This window comes from Chinchilla lanigera, unplaced genomic scaffold (assembly GCF_000276665.1).
Source record: "Chinchilla lanigera isolate Chin_1 unplaced genomic scaffold, ChiLan1.0 scaffold00170, whole genome shotgun sequence".
Taxonomy (NCBI): domain Eukaryota; kingdom Metazoa; phylum Chordata; class Mammalia; order Rodentia; family Chinchillidae; genus Chinchilla; species Chinchilla lanigera.
Window position 1 is genome coordinate 780709 of NW_004955571.1, and position 12806 is coordinate 793514.

Genomic DNA, 12806 nt, shown 5'->3' on the forward strand with positions numbered 1-12806 from the left:
GCCTGTAAGTGGATGGCTAGAATCAGTGCACAAGTTTTCTCTGTGTACTTGTATATTCAAAAAGCCCTTAGTCAGCATGAATGAAAATGGGTTGGTTATTATAATAAAGTTACATTACAAAAATAAGCCAAGAAAATGCTCCCTTTCACAATATCTGCACGCTAAATATGACTATCTCAGAAACAAATTTAAACAAGTTGAACAATATCTGCAATGAAAAATATTAAACAGTGATGAAAGAAGTTAGAGGAGATACAAATAAATGGACACATATTGTCTACTTACTGATTGAATAAATTGAAATTGTTAAAATGTTCACACTACTAAGTTATTTCTTCCAGTAGTAGCCAACTCCACTTTTAACTCCTAAAAATTGTAAGAAAGTTTTTTCTTGTGGTTGCATCAGTCTCCTTATAGTTTTTCACTATCCGATTGTACTGCATTTGGCAAAAAGGGTTAATTCCCTCTTCCATCTGATGGCATCCCTGGTTCATAACTAAGAGTGCACATCACATTCTCCAAGGCAATGAGAAGAGAAAACATGAGGAACAGAAAAAGTAGGAGAGAGAGAGAGACAGAGAGAGAGAGAGAAGGGAAGGGAAGGGAAGGGAAGGGAAGGGAAGGGAAGGGGAGGGGAGGGGATGGGAGGGGACTGGAGGAGAGAGGAGAGGAGAGAAGGGAGAGACTGAGACAGAGAGGCCCAGACCCTTCTTTAGATTAATATGAAACAGAATATCTGGGAGTAGATTCCAACATGTTTATTGAGACACATGAATGTCTCGTTTATTTATCTTATTCCTGGACGTATGTACTGAATGATCTCTAGACTGAGATGTCATCATTGAGAATATTGAAGACTGAGTGACCTAGCCCTCCAAACACTTGGGACAAAACATTCTAGGAAGAAGTATCCAATTCAAAGTCCTTTCAGCAGGCATATATTTGATCCATGCAAAAAACAGCAGGGAAATCACTGTGACTGGATTACTTTCTTTTTTTTTTCCGGTACAGGGAATCGAACCCATGATGTTGTGCTTGCCAGGCAGGCGCAGGTCACTGTGACTGGAGGAGCATGATCAAAGGTGGGAAGTGGAAGGTGAAGTCAGAGAAGGAAAAAAAAACATGAATGATATGGTGCTTAAGTCATTGTATGGAATTTTCCTTTTACTCTTAGTGAACAAAGTACAACCAAAGGACTTTGAGAAACAGAATTACTTGGTTTTACTTAGGCTGTAACAAAGAATCTATCTTTTGGGTTTGGTCTTTTGTTTCCTTGTACGTTTGTTTTCTTTAACCTTTAAGATTGTAGGACTCTGCTGTGAGGGTGAGAGGATGGGAGTTTGCAGCAGAGACAAAGCAGTGAAGCTGGAGAAAATTATTAGGTGTTGGATATTTGATGATGATGACAGCAGTGCCTTCTGATGGAAATCTTTTTTGCAAGATCATTGCTGATCAAAGTTTCCTAAAATGTTTTGCTTTCAACTCATTCTGATTCACCTACAATTCTGATTCAGAATTCACCTACATTCTGATTCTTATTCTAAGAATATCATTTTTGAGAACTCATATTACCATTCTTTTCTTTTCCCTCCTCTTACCTATATGAACAGTGTTTTAGTTAAACTTTTTAAAGAATCATTGTCTATTCTCTTAAATGTTTGCAGTTGCAATTACTGTCGTTGCTGTTTTTGACATTTCATTTCCTATTATGTAAGGACAAATTCCACTGGATATGGTTCATGGTTCTCATGCATCAAAGAGATCTGTGATGCCCGTTAAAATTGAAGACTACTCCATCTACTAAACTTATGGTGGACCTAGGGGGCCTACAATTTTAACTCATTTCCAGAAGTTAAGGAATCATATCTACCTATCTATCTACCTATCTATCTATTTATCTATATATATATATATGTATCTACCTATTTATCATTTATCTGAATATATTTGATTACAATTGGCTCTTATCAGTTAGTGATGTTTAATAGTAGCAAAAAATAATGTCCAGGGAAAGTTCCCTTGATAACTGTATTTTGTATTTTTGAAATTATATGGGTGGATTTTCTATCTTTACTTTTATCAGAAGGTAATTGCCTTATCAGCTAACTGATAACCCTTTCCAGCTTTGTCAGTGGCACTGTGCCATATCATTCACAGGAAATAATGAGCTTACAATATTTTCAACATCCAGACCATACTAAAGCAATTAAATGCAAGTTAAATGCTACAAATTAGGCAATTGTGTTTTCTCTATTTAAATCACATTTCTGTGCCTTTGCTGACATTCTGAGCCAGATACTTTAAATATTCTTATATCTATTCAGTAACTACTTATTGCATATTTTTCATCCCCCAGAACCAAGATAAGTTCTATGTTATACTTTTCTCTGTGGGGTTCAGAGACAAATGACAATATATGTTTGTGCAAAGTACATTGCTCTGAGTCATTTCACATCGGCTAGATGCTCTTAATAAATATGTTTGCAACAAATACATATACCTAAAGTTATTCTGCTTGCCAAAACCACCCTAAATTTTTCCTAAGTGCAATCTCATCTCCATTATACTCATCCATAATCCTACAGATAAATTTTTAAATATAAAAAGGAAACTCTAGCTGATCTGAAGAAATATCAAATACAAATAAGACTGAAATTTTATCAAAGGTTCCTTAGTGCTGAGATATCCAGAAAAGAGGAAATGAGCTCAGCCATGTGCCAAATACCCCCCAAAATGCAGTATCTGAAATATGTTGAATGTTTGTTCCCTCTGGTTGAGAATGCAACTTCATGTATTCTTTTTGTTTGTTTGTTTGTTTTTCCGGTACCAGGAATTGAACTCATGACCTTGCGCCTGCTAGGCAGGCGCTGTGCCACTGAGCTAAATCCCCAGCCCCCATGTATTCTTTCTTTAAAGACTTTTCTTGCTATTTGCATCTTCATGGGTTCTAAATACTGACTGATACAAGGGAGGGTACTAGTAAATCAGAACAGTTAAGAGTTAATATAGTCCAGTAGACGTGATCAATGTGTGGACACAATTTCCTTTGCCATCAGACTCAAGAAGAGTCTCAATGGCAACAGAGCATGACACCCCCATGAGGCTAATAAGGAAGGACCATCAGTGTAAAAGTCTCACATGACAATGGGAAAAGCTCTGTAAAGTACACTAAGTTCCTGTTCATTCAGCATTCAGAAAGAAAAGCAAATTTGCAGTAGAGAGTGTTCAATTTGTTTGTTAGAGAAATATAGATTAATATTTATAATAAGATATTCTCAAATCTTTGAGGAGAGAAAGCTACAATCAACTATGCATCTAACTAATCCTACTTCAAACCAGTGCTGAAATCAAGGTATGGTTGTGTCTCTTAAGATTTAAATATACAATTCAATTTTAAAATAATTTCACAAAAAGAAATTGATGTAGAATTAATCTTCAGCTAGTTCAGGAAAAATATGTGTGGCTTACATTGCTGTACAAACTACCCAACACCCAATAGTTTGTGATCCACTAGTATCAGCTCACCTATGATTCATGTATCTTTGCTCAAATTAAGCACACCCCAAAAATATAAATCTAAAATTTGTAAAGCAACTATTCCAGTAATAATGACAGTAGAGCATTAGCTTTTCTATTTGAAATGTATGCACTTTTATATACCAAGGCTGTGGTATTCTAAACTAGAGCTGTTAAAAACACAATCTGTTAGAGCTGAATTACCCTGGTCTTCAATCATCCAACAACTGAGTTCTGTATGACTAAATGGCTAATGTCAAAAGAAGAGTGACAGAGACAGTTGTTATAATATGCTATGGAAGAATTAGTGAGGTTAATATGAATCTGTAGGAAGACTTCTGACAAAGAGCAAATGGCATCAAATTGGAGTAAGTACCCTACATACACAATGACAAAGGAAAGTAAATTGAAAATTATAGCTTTGGCACTTAACTGTATCTGAAAGAAACCACCAGTCTTTTCAGTGCAAACTACTCAGTCTGGCAGTTTCTAAGGCTATAATTTTCTCTTGGTTTGTTTGCTGTCTTAATCTAAGATCCTCAGGAAAATAAAGGGTATTTTTAGAGAATTTCCTTTCTAGGTTCTTGTGAACATAATAAAACAAAGCATGCCTCTTTGTCCTCCCTAAGTAATATTTCATTTGTATTATTTGTATATTTATTAAAACATTTTGTCACATTTGACATTGCTATATAGACCTAGACTTGTGGGGTTAGAAATCATTTATGTCCAGACATTGAATTTGAAGGAACTAAGTAGAATTTATGCCCCAATTAATCTATGACTGAATCAGTGAACTAAGATTTTCAAGAAAGCTTTTTATCCTCTGATGACCAGTATCAAAATATTTAACCAACTCCTTCAAATTTATCAAAAAGAAACTCATTTTCCTTTCTGTACTGGTAATCCTCAAAACATAGTAGTGTACCTAGAAAGACTCTTTACCTCTTTAAATACCCACTTCTAAAATCTGAATTTACTATACCCTATTTTCTTTTCCTTAACCGTCCCAGCTTTTGAAACAGAAGAAAGAAATTCATTACTTCTCATAGGCATGCAGTGAAAAGGAACTAGGTAAAATACTCCAGATCTGCATCTCTTCTGGTACAGTATTTTAATGCATCTATTTTGACTAATTTAAAATAGTTCTTTTCCCACCCCTCATCAGCTCTTACATTAATTCCTGTCTTTTTTTTACAGTAAAATGTGGCAAGAGTTGCTTTTTATTTCTAAAGTACCCAGATTTTTTGACACTGAACACACTTTAAAACCCAATTGATTAGGATGCTGTCAGTTGTTAGAAGATCAAAATGCAACGTCTTTACACCAAGATAAATTTAGTTAAATAAGTATTTACTGAAGAGAATTACAGCTTCTGGAATAGATGGAGTAGACTTAATTTTCCACGCATTACGTATGAATAAAAACCTTGCACATCGCATATAACATGAATAAAAGACTCTAAATGGTGAAAAGAAGAATGTAGACCATGAGTGTAAATGAAGAATAGGTGAGGAGCTTAGGTTTTGACCCTGACTCCATGTTTATAAGGTGCACCCCTACACTGTATGAGGTAATACTAGATGTGGCATAGCGGAAATTCAGGCCTTTCATCATTGTTCAGTAGTAACAAGACCACCACCTCACACAATGTCAGTCGGGTGCATGTAGGAAGAAATAAAGAGGTACTTCTTACTTTTCCAGATATGATATCAGCAGAAGCCTAATAGGGAGCCAAAACACATATCCCTAACCAACAGAAACAAAAAGCTACCCACCAATTAAATGTCATGGAATCCAAGTGAAAAGCCTGAGTTTTCACAACCACATTGCCAAAACAAGTCAGTGTTCCCCTATCCACCTGGAATGGTGTGAAATATGTATGCTAAAACAAAAGGTTAAACAATATCCAAAGTAATGTAAGAAATAGTAAAAATGCTGAAGTGTCTATTGACAGTTATTTATCACACCAAGGTTCAAGAAGACCTCAAAATGAATGAAGACCAGTAGACACTAACAGCAAAGTGGCTTATAAGTTAGAATGATCTGACAGAGACAATAAAGAAGTCATAATAAAAATTATAAGGCAGCCATCACAAACACATTTGAAATAAGACAAAAATTATAAAGCCTTAGTAATACATAATTGGAAATTTTAGATACAAAGACACAACCACTAAACTTTTTAACAAATAATACTGAGAAAACTGAGCAGCCACCTACAAACATGTGAATCTATTATACAGCTTATATGCTTCCCCAAAATTAACTCAAAATCTATCATAGACATGAATGTAAAATATAGAAATATTTAAAAAGAAAATTAAAACATAGGAGAAAATCTCAGTGATCTTCATTTCATGCTATTTAGAAATCACACCAAATGTATGGCATATGAAAGAAATAACTGACAAATTCGACTTCATTAAAATTAAGAACTTATACCAGTATAAGGGAATAAGAACACAAGGCAAAAACAGGGAGAAAATTATATGCAATAGACATAAATAAACCAAGAACTTTTATAACTGAACAATAAAAAGACCAATAAAGAGTGGACCAGCGACCTTTATAGAAATCTCACCAAAGAAGAGATAAAGATGATAAATAGGCCTATGACAAATACTGAGTATCATAGTCAGTTTTCCATTGCTGTAACAAATAATTGAGATAATGAATTTATAAAGTGAAAACATACACTTGGGTTCATAGCTGTAATGGTTTGACCTTGTTGCTCTGGGTGTTTGATGAGGCAGCACATCATGATGGAGGTGCATGGTGGTGCAAAAATGTTCACTTCTTGACTAGGAAGTGAAAGAGAAAAAGAGACTGGGTACCACACTCCTCTTCAAAGACATATCAGTAATGATTTAAGTACTTTACCACTACTCCAACCCATTAAACCTATTAACAGTGATGCTCTGGGGACCAAAAGTTTACCACATGGACCCTTGGGAGGTACTTAAGTTCCAACATAAAGGATCATACATCATCAGGGATATGCCAATAAACAAAATACAGATACAGCATTATATGCATAATAGCATGGCAAAAATCGAAAAAAACTAACACTGCAAAATGCTATAAAGGATGTAAAACAACAGAAACAATTATTTACTGTACAGTGGAATGCAAAATATTCCAGCCATTGAGTTTGGCAGTAACTTACAAAAACTAAGCACACTTTTACCATAAAAATGTAGCAATCACTCTCTTTGGTATTTCTCCAACTGGTCTGAAATTGTATGTCAAGTCAAAAACTTCTACATAGATGTTTAGAATAATTTTCTTCAAAATTGCCAAACTTGAAAGAAAGAAAATGGACTTCAGTAAGGGAATGCATGAATATACTGTGGTACATGCAAACAATGGAATATTATTAAGTATAAAAAATAATAAACCATTAAAATACATGGAGGAATATTATATGCATATTAGTAACTAAAATAAGCCCATCCAAAAACGCTACATGCTGTATGCTTCCGGATACATGACTTTCTGCCAAAGGCAATATTATAGATATAATAAAAAAATATATCAGTGGTTGTAATGGGTTGGAACAGGGAAAGATTAAATGGTAGACTAGAGAGGATTTTAGGGAAATGAACCTCTTCTACATGATTCTATATTGTGGGTTTATGTCATTAAACACTTATTAAAATCCACAAAATACACAATACGAAGAATAAAACCTAATGTAAACTCCATATAAGGCCAATTTTAAGGATCATACAAATTGACTCAAACAATTTTTTTCACACAAATCACAAAAACTTCAGTTGGCAAGCTAGACATCAAGAAGAGCCAGTTGTTTAATTCTAGTCAGAAAGCTGGGCCTGGGATATAGCTCAGTGGCACAGGGCCTTCCTGGCAAACATGAGGTCCTGAGTTCGATTCCTAGTACCAAAAGAAAAAAAGAAAGAAAAAGAAAGAAAGAAAGAAAAACACTTGGCCAGGCTGGGATACAGGGAAGAATGCATATTTTAGTTTGGTCTTTGGGGAAAAAGAATGAAGACCTACTTCAGGGCTAGGGATATAACTCAGTGGCATAAGTGCCTGCTTCGCAAGCACAAGATCATGAGTTCAATCCCTGATACAGTAAAGAAAAAAAAAATTAAGAGTCACTTCAAAGGCAATCAGGCAGGAGGAATTCCTCTTCATTTGGGAGGGGATCCGGCCTTCAAATCATTGAGTTAAATGTTTAGCTCATTCACAATAAATGTTTAAACAAATACATGGCACACCATGGTACAGACTGACAAGTATGATTAGCAACTCTTAGGTAAACAAAATATATCCTTAATTTGTTTAAATTATGATTGATGATTGACATATATATTAAGAACCTGCATATGTGATCCTCAGTGTATTACAGATAATATTTAAGAAAGCTGTTATATAAATAGGGAAGAATAGAGTGGAATAAAGAGAAACTACTGCACTTCATTTAAATTGGCAAAATGTTAACTTAGTAGACTGAGATATTGTATATATGTACCTATGTGTGTATATTATATATATATATATATATTTGTTTGTGTATTTTTAAAATGTATTATTTATTTTTGTACATACTTAGGTGTAATGTAATGTTTCAATTTTTGAAGACATTGGGTAGTGATCAACTAAAGGAAACTATGTATCTATCAACTATACATTTCAGTAGTTAGTGTAATCCACTTAAATTGTACAAAAGAAGATAAACTAAAAAATAAATCAAAATGGAATTGTAAAAAAAAAATCACTTACAGAAAGGCAGAGGAGCTGAAAACAAATAAATTAGAAAAAAGAACAGAAAGCAAATATATAAAGTGGTAGATTTATGCATTTACATATCTGTAATTTGGTTAAATGTAAAATATTTAAATATATAATTTAAAAGATAGTGATTAATAGGTGGTAAAAAAATAAAAGATCTAACTAAACAAGAAACAAACTACAAATAAATATATATATAATTATATAATAGATTAAAAGTAAAATGAGAAAAAATGATAAGCCATGCAGACATTACTCAGAAGAAAATAACAGTGAATATATTAATATCAGATATTACAGATTTCCAAGCAATGAAAATGACCGACAGAAGGAATTGTTACATAATGATGGAGGTGTCACTTTTCCAAGAAAACACAGATATACTAAATACCTACACACATTATAAGGAGCACAAAATACAAGAAAATATATGAAATTAAAAAACGACAAAATCAATAGAAATTTAAAGGTAAACAAATTGACAGTAATACTTGAAAATTTCAAAACCCCTCTCTCAGCAATTGATTTAACATTAAACACAAAATCTTGAAGGATATAAAATAACAACATCATCAACCAAGGGGATCCCTGGCCAAGATGAATTTTTCAAATCTTTCCATTCAGCTTTATTTTGTTTCTAAAACTCACTGTGATTGTTACCAGAGGCAGCCAGCGATACACAGACCACAGCCTGAAAGTTTTTTTGTTTTGAAATCTTCTCTACTGAATCAACTATTTCATCACTATTAACTTTGTCCTTCTACAAATTCTTTATGGCAAGTGCACAATGCATCCAAGTTATTTGTCATGGTGTAGAAGGATGGCTTTTATCCAACTCTCCAATAGAATCCTCATATTCCTCTGAAACTAATTCTTTTGTTCCACCTTCTCAGCTCTCACCGGGTGCCCTCATTATTTAATCACTTTCAAAAGGCCATATATTTTCATATTCTTGCACTCGGAAGTGTCAACATGAATTCTGAGGAGGACATAATCATTCCAACTACAACACTACTTTTGAATCATCATCTGAAAATTTGAAGATTTCACAAATAGGACTTCTCAAATGATTCATGGCCTAATGAAATAGGTAAGTGCTGATTATCGTTTATAAATTTTATTACTGTTAGAAGTGTTAGTGGGCAAAAATGGCCCTGTAAGTTTAAGTATTATTTTATAATTTAGTCACTATTATTGTCTTTATCATGTAACCTGAAAACATAAAACTGCTATCTTAAAAGGCTTAAATTTTTCTGCATAGATTATCTAGTTAATATACAGTGGTACCTTGGTTTGCAAATGCTTTTGTTAGCAAACAATTTGGTTCTCACACAGAAACATTTGGCAAAAGGTTGTTTTTATTTACAAACTCTGAATTTTGTGACAAACACGACCATGCCCATCTTTCCTGCACAAACAAAAATGTTGCCATCTTTTCCAAAATCATAGAACAAATTAAATTCATGAATCAAGGTACCAAACACTGACTATTTGCATTAACTTTAAAAATTTTTTCATTGCTATTTTACTATTATATAATCATTTACAGAAAGTATTTTCTTTTTTTCACATTGATAAATATCTCGGTGACAAACATCATATATTCATATGATAACAAATTCAGTTTAAATTAATTCATATTAATCAGTCTTCATTATTGTTTTTTTAGTTTTTTTAATTTTTAAAATAAAAATGGCAAAAAATATTAGTTAATTTATATGCACTTGTTTATGAAAGTGCATATTAAGAAAAATTTATAGCCTATAACATTGACTACTCTCAGCTGATTAGCTTTACTGGTAGTTTCTTAGAGTCATCAGATTTAATCAGCCAAAAATTCAAAGACACCAGCTGGTCATAGTGGTGCATGACTGTAATTTCAGCACTCAGGAGGCTGAGACAGAAGGCTCACCATGATTTTGAGGCCTGCCTGGGCCACACAGTGAGTTCAAGGCCAGCCTGAAATATATAGTGAGAACCTGCATCAAATCCTCCTCCCACCAAAAATTCAAAGATGCCCAAAGCTATTGAATCAAGTATTCGGCATTTTTAGCCTTGTAAGACCAGTTTCATATTCAAAGCTATGAGATTTAATACAGTTTCTTGGAAAGACAAAGGTCAAAATTTTATTCTTCAACTTTCATTATATAATGACAGAATAAAGTTCACATTATCTTATATCTTCAAGGTTTTTCAATTCCCACCTTCATTTACATTCAATACCACCTATGTTTCATAAACTAACTGTGCCTGCATTGTTATACTTATGATATTATTGTAAGATTCTTCATTAATGAGAGAGTAAATGCACCTTAATAATTGTTATATAAATAGAAAACAATTTTTTCTTATGTCTTTATTCTGGATTTCAGATTAATAGAATTGACCTATTTATTTCATATGACAATAAATTTTCCTTTGCTAAGTTATTAAAAATATTTCCAACAGCTAGACCCAATTAGCAAGAATTGTACTAAAATCTGAACTGAAAATCTTTTGAGATTTTTGTTAAATTTAACTCTTAATTGCATTATAATTTTATTCACCTTGACTCATTCAGATCAGAATAAGGGTTAAACAAATTGTCTACAATTATACTTGATCTAAAGATTATGTTGAAATTAGAATCTGAATCTGGTAAAACATGATTCAATATTTAGAAGCTGTTAAGTACTTTTAAGGGTTTGAGATTTTACTCAGCCTGAAAGCTAGCAAGTTGTCTTGTCATGGTATCATAGATCCTGTTGGAAGACATAAAAATCCTAGATCAAGGAAAGTATTGACTATTATACATAGTAACAGCAATAGCCAGAGTATCAGCATTTGCAGAGCTTCCTTTAATTCTGATTGCCAGAAAACAATAGGAAAAAGAACAGGTGACATTTACACATAACATAGGTTGCCTTACAGGAGGAACTTTTGGCTTAGAGTAACTAAATCTTTTAAAATAAGCTCTCTCTAGTCTTTGCTTGAGAGAGAAACAGTACTTTTCAGTGTTGTTCACTCTGGAAATATTTTAGAGACTATAGTGTCCTAAACATGTACCTCTGTTTGAAATGTATGTGGAAAAATCACAGACACATTAAGAATTTTCTCCCAACATAGATATACCCACATGTTATATTTTAATAGTAATAATCATAAGCTACATGCATGCAATATTCATTGTGTACTAACACTGTTTTCTAATTTTTTATTTTAAAAAGAAGAAAAAACATACACACACACAAAGGCCAAAAAGCAATGAAAAATGATACAGAATTTCAAAACAAGGTTATAGGAAATAAACAATAGTCTTTATAACACTGTTTTTAACAGCTTTCTCCCTATTAACTCTTGGAACTTTCTTCCCACAACCATCTGAGTTAGGTACAAATATCATCCCCATTTCACAGGTTAAGATACTAAACAAAGAGGTCTTTCCAGATGTCCCACAGAGAATGAGTGGCAGAGCTGGGATATAAACTGCTAATATAAATTCTACATGATTTCCTTATTTTCTCTGCCACCCTGCTGTGATATGTGATGTGTTATAAGGTACATTATACTATGTGATATGTTATACAATATATTCATTCTTAAATTGACATATCTCATATATAAAACTTTAGGTCTGTGTCTCTTGAGGACATTTGCTACTTAATATGCCTTTCCCATCAAGCTAACGAAGTCTTGAACAGTTTATGCACTGTGTTGTGAGTCAGGAAGACTGTAAGAATGAACATATAGAGAATATTATTGAAAGGCAGTCAATGGCCACACCACAGGAGAGAAGAAGATTTTAGACGGGATCTTATGTCATTCATAATCTCCTCATGAAAACTTGGACATGCCCCAGTCTTTTTCCTTTAGTTTCTGAAATCTGGATGAATATCTGTCACTGTCTTTACATTTAATATTGGTCTTTCAAATTGCTTTAACTTAATTTCACTTTTTAAATTAACATAATTTTACTAATGTACAACACCTCAATCTCCATCGCTGCAGCAAATATATTCTGGGAGGTTTTATAAAATATTATAATGAAGTTCATATATTGTCTTTCTCTGCTCTTCTCCTTTTCCATCATTACAGTGAAAAATGAACCCTGTCAAAGTTATGAAGTGAGGTAAGTTTGACTTGACTTGTTATTAATTAATCCATAATGGTCTTTCGTAAGCACCAGTCCATATCTAAATTCTCATTAAAGCTCTTGACAGGTATTAGTTTGTCTTAAGAAATGCACTAGCTTCCTCATTGTCTACTGAAATGAATGACTGTGAGACAAAATTGCACGACAAGGGACTAAATGTGAAGGTTTGCGATATTGTGAAAAGAATGCAGAATTTTTACTCAGACACAGTACTACTTTTGAAACACAGTACTATATAAGAGAAAACTGGAGAATCAGTGACCAATTTACAATGACTCATAAGGAGTAGGAGCCGCAAAAGTCAAATTAGAAGTATTAGTCTCTCACAAGACTTGGCATACAGGAAATATTTAACTATTTTACATTTTAATGGTAAGGGAAATGGGGAAAAAGACAAAAT

General features: G+C 33.2%; 1 long non-coding RNA gene across 1 annotated transcript in view; it reads left to right on the top strand.

Annotated features, from left to right (window-relative positions):
* Positions 1-9172: 9172 nt before the first annotated feature.
* LOC106147512 overlaps positions 9173-12806 on the top strand; it is a 42377-nt gene continuing 38743 nt past the window's right edge. The window contains exons 1-2 of the long non-coding RNA XR_001232438.1: positions 9173-9364; positions 12349-12382. This is a non-coding gene — a long non-coding RNA (uncharacterized LOC106147512). The remainder of the gene's footprint in view (positions 9365-12348; positions 12383-12806) is intronic.